The sequence below is a fragment of the Zingiber officinale genome, unplaced genomic scaffold, assembly GCF_018446385.1.
Source record: "Zingiber officinale cultivar Zhangliang unplaced genomic scaffold, Zo_v1.1 ctg254, whole genome shotgun sequence".
Taxonomy (NCBI): domain Eukaryota; kingdom Viridiplantae; phylum Streptophyta; class Magnoliopsida; order Zingiberales; family Zingiberaceae; genus Zingiber; species Zingiber officinale.
In genome coordinates, this window is record NW_024589925.1 from 38,726 (window position 1) to 47,580 (window position 8,855).

The 8,855-nt window shown below is 36.6% G+C and overlaps 1 non-coding gene across 1 annotated transcript; it reads left to right on the forward strand.

Moving 5' to 3' along the window:
* Positions 1 to 8,538: 8,538 nt before the first annotated feature.
* LOC122037329 lies at positions 8,539 to 8,644 on the forward strand. Its single transcript, XR_006127624.1, has one exon. It is a non-coding gene; the product is annotated as a small nucleolar RNA R71 (small nucleolar RNA).
* The last annotated feature ends 211 nt before the right edge of the window (positions 8,645 to 8,855 follow it).

Sequence of the window (8,855 nt, forward strand, 5' to 3'; positions counted from 1 at the left end):
AGGTATGGGGTACTGTAACACCCACAAAATTATAAGATAAGTATATGAGTGTTATTTGCTTTAGAGCCTAAAAGTTAGAAGAATCAAAAAGAAAAAAAAAATAAGAGAAATAAAAGAAGAGGCGAAGGTCTGAACCTTGAACCACTCACAAAGGATAGAAATAAAATTATGTATGATAACCACTAGGATAATGAATAACATGTGAATGGGAAATGATGGAAATTGTAGTTAAAAGTAAAGATATAATTAAGTGAGGGAACAAGAGAAAATCAAGTAATTTTCTTCCCCTTGTTTACCTCTTGGTTAAGAAAAGGAGTAGCAAAAGACAAGTTGTCTTTCTTCCTTTTTTCTTCTCTATTTTCGTGGAGTTTAACAGAACAATGAAGAGAAGAGTTAAGGGGAAGGAATGAGGACATATTCTCATTAGAAAAATACATGCATGAATTAAGGAGGAAAGGAAGCAAAGTTCATCTTTGTAACTTCCACCAACTTAGCATAAAAAGGAAAGGAACTAAAGGATTTCATTTTTTTTTTCCTTCTCCCTCACCCTTGCCGAAACTAGAAGCCTCCTCCCTCATTTCCACAAGCCAAGTTTTGGTTTCTCCCTAAGAGAAAACTAAACTACAAGAAGGAGCCTTCAAGGTGTACCCTTCCAAGCAAGAGAAATCAAAAGGAGTGCTAGAAGAAGAAGCTCCCTTCTTCCTCTTCACCAAGGGTACCAATTCTTTAAAGATTAACAAGTGAACACTAGGTAAGCTTCCCCTCACATGTGGTACAATAGTTTATATGATTTTCCATGAAGATAGATCGCTTAAAAACCTAGGACTTGCTTTAGGAAAGATTCGGCCAAAACAAGAAGAAGAGTCTAAGAAATTTGTAACTAGATATGCTCATTATTTCTCTTGTGACATGTATTTTTATGTAAGAGGTTAATCTAAGGTTTCCACGCTAGAATAAATAATGAAAACTTAGATCCATAAGCCTTAGACTTTCGGCCAAGCATGAACAAGAAGACTAGGTAAGTTTAAGACTCAAACTAAGCATGTTTCCTTATTCTTGTGTTATGTACCCTATGATAATGAGGTTGTTAACTTTTTCTCTTACTTCTATGTTGTTTGAAACTCCATTTCCATGCTCATGAATATTCAGCCATGGAAGAAGTAAAGGCCTAGGAGAGTTTTAAACCAAAAACTAAGCATGCTAAGATTTCTCCTAAGACAAGACATGAAGCTAAAATGTTATGCCATGATTGTATGTTAGTTATGAATCTTATTTCATGCTTATGAAGATTCAGTTATGATGAGATTTGAAGTCTAGGAAAGTTTAAACCAAGGCTAGGAGGCTCATGACCTTCTTGATAAATGATATGAAACTAGTTGATGTTTTTATGGTTGCTTGTTACATAGAATTTTGGTTACATGTAACTTTCGGCCACACTAAGTTTTAAAGCTAGGATGTGTAGATTTTTAACTAAGTTTACTCATGTTGTTCCTTGTTAAGATGCCATGAAAATTGTGTAGGGTTTCCATGCTTTTAGGCCATATGAAAAACAAAACCAAGCTCACATGTTTCGGCCACCTTTGGAATAATGGCCTAGGAAAACTTAGAACCCAACTTATATATGTTCATGATGTTTCTTGTGGTAAGTACTATGAAATGTAGTTGTGATTTCCATGCTCTTATGCCACTAGAAACTTAGTTTCATGCTTGATAGGTTTCGGCCAATACTAGTGTAAAGGCCTAGAAAAATTTTGAAACCAACTTACATATGTTCATGATGTTTCTTGTGATAAGTACTATGAAATGTAGTTGTGGTTTCCATGCTCTTATGCCACTAGAAACTTAGTCCCATGCTTGATGTGTTTCGGCCACTACAAGTTTAAAGGCCTAGAGAAAATTTAGAACCCAACTTATATATGCTTATGATGTCTTGTGATGTATACTATGAAATGTAGTTGTGTTTTCCATGCTCTTATGCCACTAAAAACCTAGTTCCATGATAGATATGCTTCGACCACTACAAGTTAATGGGTCTAGGAAGTTTGAAATTTAAAACAAACGTGCTTATGTTGTTCCTCATGAAAATGTATAAGATATTGGCTTAAGGTTCAACACTTCCATGCTACTTGTAACCTAGAATGAGACATGCTAGGGTTCGGCCATGATAAGATTAGGAGCTTAAGGAACTTAGAACCCAAACTAAATATGCTTAAGTAGTTCCTTATTTAATATGATATGATATGGGTTTAGGGTTTACATGTTTGCATGTTGCTTATAATTTGATTTCTCTTCATGAAAGGTTTCAGCCATGAAAGAATTGGAAACCTAGGAGGGCTTAAAAATTTAGGTTAACATGCTTATGACCTTTCTTATGCTAGTATGTGAAGATAGCAGAAGATTTTTATGTTTGTATGTTGTCTAGAGATCATGCCTCTACTCATGACTTTTGGCCATATGGGTTTAGTGACCTAGATGTACCTCACATGCTATGAATGAATCAAGAGATGTTATTTAATGATTCCATGAATAGTTATGTCTTTTTTATGATAAGTGATATGCTCTTTTATGTATGCTTATGATCCATGTATGTGCTATGTGTTCAATCATGCATGCTTTAGGATATGATAAAATGATATGTTCATTATGCAAGCTTATGATTCATGCATGTGCTGTGTGCCCAAATATTCATGCTTTATGATATGATAAGTGATATGTGCATGTTGTATGCTATGATTCATGCATGTGCTGTGTGCCCAAAAAAATACATGTTTTATGATATGTCAAGAAACATGATATGCATGAAAGAATAAGAACTATGATATGTATGACATGCTACTTTACTTTATGTATGGCTTGTACCAAGGGTGGGCTCCATAAGCGCCCCGGGGTCGATGGACTAAGAAACGGGCCTCGTTAGGGATGAGCTCCTAAGTTCCCCTAGGTCGATGGACTAAGAAACGGGCCTAGTATGTATGCCTTGTAGGGTTCAAGACTTGCTACCTTGGACCTACATAGGACGCGCGCATTTATGTATGTGGTACAAGCCGGGGCCCTAATCATGTTGAGATTATGTTTAAGTATGTATTGTATAAGTTTTCAAAAGACATGTTGCATATGTTGCATGATATATGTTAGGAGTTTACCATGTTTATACTTTATGATTATGCCATGATAGTTATGATGATGTTATGCTATGATAGGATACGTTTGATGATCATGTTATGTTATGCCATGATACTTTATGTTATGTTACGATATGTCATGATATGCTCTTGACATGATACATTTGTCTTTATGCCTTATGACTTGTGATTTTAATATGCTTTACGATTTTTGTGAGTAGGAAAGGAACTTACTGAGCCATGAGTGCTCACAGCTTACTTTCTTGTACCACAGATAAAGGCAAGGAATGGATGTACTAGGGGAGCAGCAGGAGGGGCTAGAAGGATGTGTGCGGTAGTGGACTGGCTAAAAGAAAAGACCTGCTTTTGTTTAATAAGAAATTTGCCATGTTGATGTTTTTACTTTATGACTCCATGACCTTAAGTATGTGTTGGGTATTAAGACTCAAAAAAATTATGATAGGTATGCTATGTGGTTCTTTTATGTCTATGGTGATTTTTAAGTAAGAAAAGGTTTTCTTTTATATTCTCTAAGCAAGACTTCCGTTGTGTTAAGTATGTATGTGTCGCAAGTAACCCCCGTCGCCTTAGCAGGAGGGGCGGGGCGTTACATCATCCACCACTTCCTAGACAAAGTCTTTCAAAGAAATTGAATTTTTAAACTTCTCACAATAACCTTAGGTTTAACTACAGAGATCTCAATCAAAGCAAAAAATAGAAGCACAAAAATGAAAAACGAAATCGCTAGCCTCTTGTGTTGGTATTTCAGGATCCATATAAAGAAAACAAAACTAGTTGTGCTGTGGAAAAATAACTAGTTGTACCTTTCTTTGTAGACAGAGACCTCTTGATCTTCTGCCGTATTCCTCTCCTCTTCTTGGACGTCGTGTGGGTGATGATCTACCAAGACAAAAACACCCGAACCCCTTTTGTTTCCAAGCCGCCTACCACCAAAAGATGCAAAGAAAGGAACGCCTCCTTCTTCTTCTCCTCCAAATCGCCGGCCACCAAGATGCTTCGTCTCTTTGTTTTCTTTTCCTCCAAGCTCCGGCCACCAAGAGAAGATGGGGCGCTAGCCCTAGAGAGAAGAAAATAAGTGGGGCACCGGCCCTAGAGGAAAGAAAAGAAAAATTGGGTGTCGGCCTTAAGGGAAAGGAGAGGGTTTTTAGTTGTGGAGAACAACTTATCAATTCTTAATTGAATTGTTGATTTTTGTGGCACAACCTCCTCTCCTATTATAACCCTTTGCCTCTGATAAAAAGGAGAAAAAGTAATAGATTTTTTTTTTAGAAAAAATCTCTAGAAAAGAATTAACATAATTCTTTTTAGAAAAATTTCTTAAGAAAGAATTAGTATAATTCTTTTTAGAAAATTTCTAAGAAAGAATCAACATAATTCTTTTTAGAAAAATTTCTAGGAAAGAATTAGCATAATTCTTTTTAGTAAAATTTCTTTGGAAAGAATTAATATAATTCTTTTTAGAAAATTTCTAAGGAAGAATCAACATAATTCTTTTTAGAAAAATCTCTAATTATGTTAAGAAAAAATCTTCCTTTTTTTTCGTTTTCTTTTCTTTTGGTTTTGTCGGTCGCTTGCTTGGGCACCAAGCAAGACTTAGCTGGCCTTTTCTTGGGTAGGAAGCAAGGCTTGGCTGACCCCTTGCTTGGCCACCAAGCAAGGATGTGGTCATCCCCTTTTCTTTTGGTTTTGCCGGCTGCTTGCTTGGGCACCAAGCAAGGATGTGGCCATGGCTGGTTTGGTCTATGGATAGCTTACACGGGTGTGTCTGGGACATGACCATGTTCTTCTTCTACTCTATCAAGGTTACACGGCCGTGTGGATTCACACGGCCATGTCATTCTTCTCCTCTGGAAACATTACACGGTAGTGTGGCTCACACGGCCATGGGTCATGTAGCTCACATGGTCGTGTGGAGCTCACACCCCCTTGCATGGCCCTTGCACACCCCTTGTCTTGGCCCTTGCACACCCCTTGTCGTGGACCTTATCATAGCTCTAAATGGCAATGTTTCATTTCAGCATCTTATACACTATCAAGATGAGGTTTTCTCTGGTTGAAGTCTTCATCAAAGTTGTAGATCTTGAGGTTATCTACAAATTGGTATAAAGAACAGCTGAGAACTCCAACCGAGCACAAAGTTATGGCCATTTTACTTTTAATCTGCAGTGTTGGAAATCTTACACGGCCTGCACACGGCCGTGTGATGTTCACACGGCCTCAGCACGCCCCCCCAGATGGCTTTGACACGGCCGTGTGGGTGCCACACGGCCAGAACATGAAGAAAACTTAGTTTCGCATGCCCGTGTCACTCTAGAAGCTCTCGACTTCATTTAAACTCCGTTTTTGCTCCAAATCATGTCTTATCAATCAAAACAAGCCAAGACTAGATCTCCAAACAAAATATAATGGAAGTATGACATTATAATGAAATATGGTGCAATAAACATAGATTATATGAATGAAGTACAAGTAGATGTGCGTCAAAGTATGTATAAAAGTGTATATAATCTACGCACATCACACCCCCAGACTTAAACGTTTGCTTGTCCTCAAGCAAAATGCCGCAATCATGATTCATGTATTCAACAATGCATCATAATCCTTAATGCACTCTCCTAATTCTATCCACAAGTTTCATTAATGAGCATGATCATAGAAATAAACCTAGTATGGCTTAAGCATAAGTTTCTTGTGCACGGTGCAAATAAGTAACTCAAAACCCTTCAAGTTTCAATCTTTGTCCTAGTCAAGTCGTCATCCAATTTGAGTTCCTAATGTTTCCGGTGATAGACACTTACCTGCCACACACTTGGTTCATATTTCTAAATCAACCCAAGGTCTCAAAGGCATGCTCGATATCAGGAGAACAATAGAAGTCATTTCCCCAGTAACCTAACTCAGTCTCAAATGGGTGACTTTCTAGTTTCCACTTACAACAACTATTTTTCATATCCCTTTTTTTCCCCACTCTTGTTTTTTCATCATGCACCTTTTTAAACACATGAGAGTTTATAGGCACATAAGTTGGGATATTTTGATTTTTCCAAATGAGTTTTTCAAGATTCGAGCCTCATCTAGTAACCAAAATGAAGTTTGAGAAATCACCATGGAAATCAAGTACTAAATAAATAGGATGAATCATGACTATTTCAATGATATCAACTATTCAAGCATCAAGTCAAAGTGTAGCGAAAGTAAGATCCTTAAGGTTAGGCCAAGACTAAAACTTATTTCTAATTGATACTTAGCACAATTCATGCTACTCAAGATATAGAAAAGAAGTACACTAAACATACTATCATCATTTACAATATCATGAATCAAGATAAAGAACGTGCTAGCAATTTGCTTTAAGACAAGAAAACATAAAAATGGAGTTTGATGTTCTCAAGATGTATGCCACAAAAAATAAAAACAAAATGCAAGACATAAGCAAAAACAAAAACAAACAAAGCAAATCAAATGCATCCAATGCATCCCCCCAGACTTAAACTTTTCATTGTCCCAATAAAAACTAAAAACAATGTGGAGGGGATTTTAAGAGACGTTACCAAGTGATGAACTCCAAATGGTTGACATTCATGTTTTTAAAGATACTCCTCCATCCAATACTCACATTCCTCCACAACTTAGAATTCTACAACAATAAGATAGATAAGAAAAATTAAGTAGCGGATACATGTTTATTATAAAGAGAGAACTAAAGACATAAAAAAAAAATAAGGAAAATGAACTTGGGTTGCCTCCCAAGAAGCGCTTGTTTAAGGCCATTAGCTCGACCACCTCATTAGATTCATCTAAATCTTGCTCTTGGAGGGGTAAGATATTTCAACACCCTCCCACCATGGGCTCTTTTTATGGAGGGAGCTTTCAATATAGGAGTTGAAAAGTGAAGTATCGCTCTCTCCATCTTTGTCTTCTTTAAAGTTCTTTCGGGTGGTCGAAGACGATTCAGATTGAGCTTCCAATTATTAGCCCAAGTGAAATCTGCACATGCAAAGAAAATACAAATCTCCCACAAACATATTAGATAAGATAGAGCCATAACCATATTAAGATAAGCAGAATAAGAAATAAAAACTGAATCACATCCAACAAAGTCAATGATAGGTACCTCTATAAAATTTTTCAAAAGATCACAAGAAATACTAACCTTACTTTGTTGAGAAATACCTAAAATTTCTAAACATGTAGATATGACTTCCTTTGAATCAAATGATGGTTCTAGCTCTGGCTCAGGTGTTGATGATATCAATGATGGTGATTCTTGAGACTCTGTTATATCTACATGAGTCCCTACACATTGGTCCACAACATGCTCAATCCTTGCTTGCAACTCATACAACATCTAAGGATTGTGTGGACAAAGGAGGTGATTCTTGATATGCTTCTTCCACAACACAGCTCCCTACACATTGTTCCATATCAACATCATCAACACAAACATCAAAAAACAAACCAACATCGATATCCTCAATAGGAGAATCAACTATAGGAGGATCAATAACTTCATTTGTAGTTTTAAGTTGATCAACCACATCACATTCATCATCTGAAAATTTAATTTCACTATTTCCAATAAAACTTGGAGGTAGATCTAAAAACTCATTATCCACTACATTATCATCACAATCCTCATCTAAAGAGTCTTCATCTTTATACACACTATGAAATCTGCACTCAACCTTATTAGTGTCACAGGATTTGTCAAAGTCTTTATTTTAATTGACCCCCACTAACCATTGTGAAAAATGAACCATTAGTGAAGGTCCTGGGAAAGATTGAACTTCCTTTTTCCCAAATTTCCTTTGAGCTTTTGGAGGAGGTCCAACTTGCTTATCTAGTGTTGGTGTGATCAATCGTTGAGGGAAAGGTACTTGTGGCCTTTGGAAACTTCCTGGAGAAATGGAACTGAGTTCTTGTGATCTTCTATTATTCTTCTCCTCAATTTTAAACATGTCTCTTTAGAAGTTCTTCATCATTTTTCAATTCTCAACCCAACATCATCACACTTTTCACTAGATCTTGTCTGCGAAGGGAGGGGGGGGGGGGGGAATCTTCTTTAAACCATTTTGAAACTATACTTTCAATCTTTGCCCCTAAATGTTTGAACTCCCCGTTCTGTGACTTGTGATTTTCAAGACTCATAGATGGGCGAGTTACAATTTGTTTGATAGGCTTAGCATTTATGGCTTTACACTTCTTGAATGTTTGAAGGAGATTTCATCCTACTTATGCTCGAACATTCATAGAGGTTCAATGTCACTTGATCAATTAATGTATATGCTTCATCTACACTTTTATCCATAAAAGAACCTCCAGCTGATGAATCCAATATACTTTTGTCTGAAAAAAAATTCCCCCATTGAATATGTATAGAATCAACCATTTTTCAAAACTCTGATGAGGGCACTGTCTTTGAAGACTCTTGAATCTATCTCATGCTTCAAATAATGATTCTCCATATGCTTGAGCAAAATTTGTTATGCAATTCCTCATATACACTGTTCTGCTTGGAGGAAAAAAATGATTCAGAAATTTCTTCTCCAATTGTTCCCAACTTGTGATACTTTGAGAACGGAGAAAATATAACCAAGTCCTTGCTTTATCCTTGATACTAAAAGGAAATGTCATCAATCGAACTGCATCTGCTAACACTCCTTCACATTTCACCATATCACAAATCTCTAAAAATGTTTCAAGATGCAGATA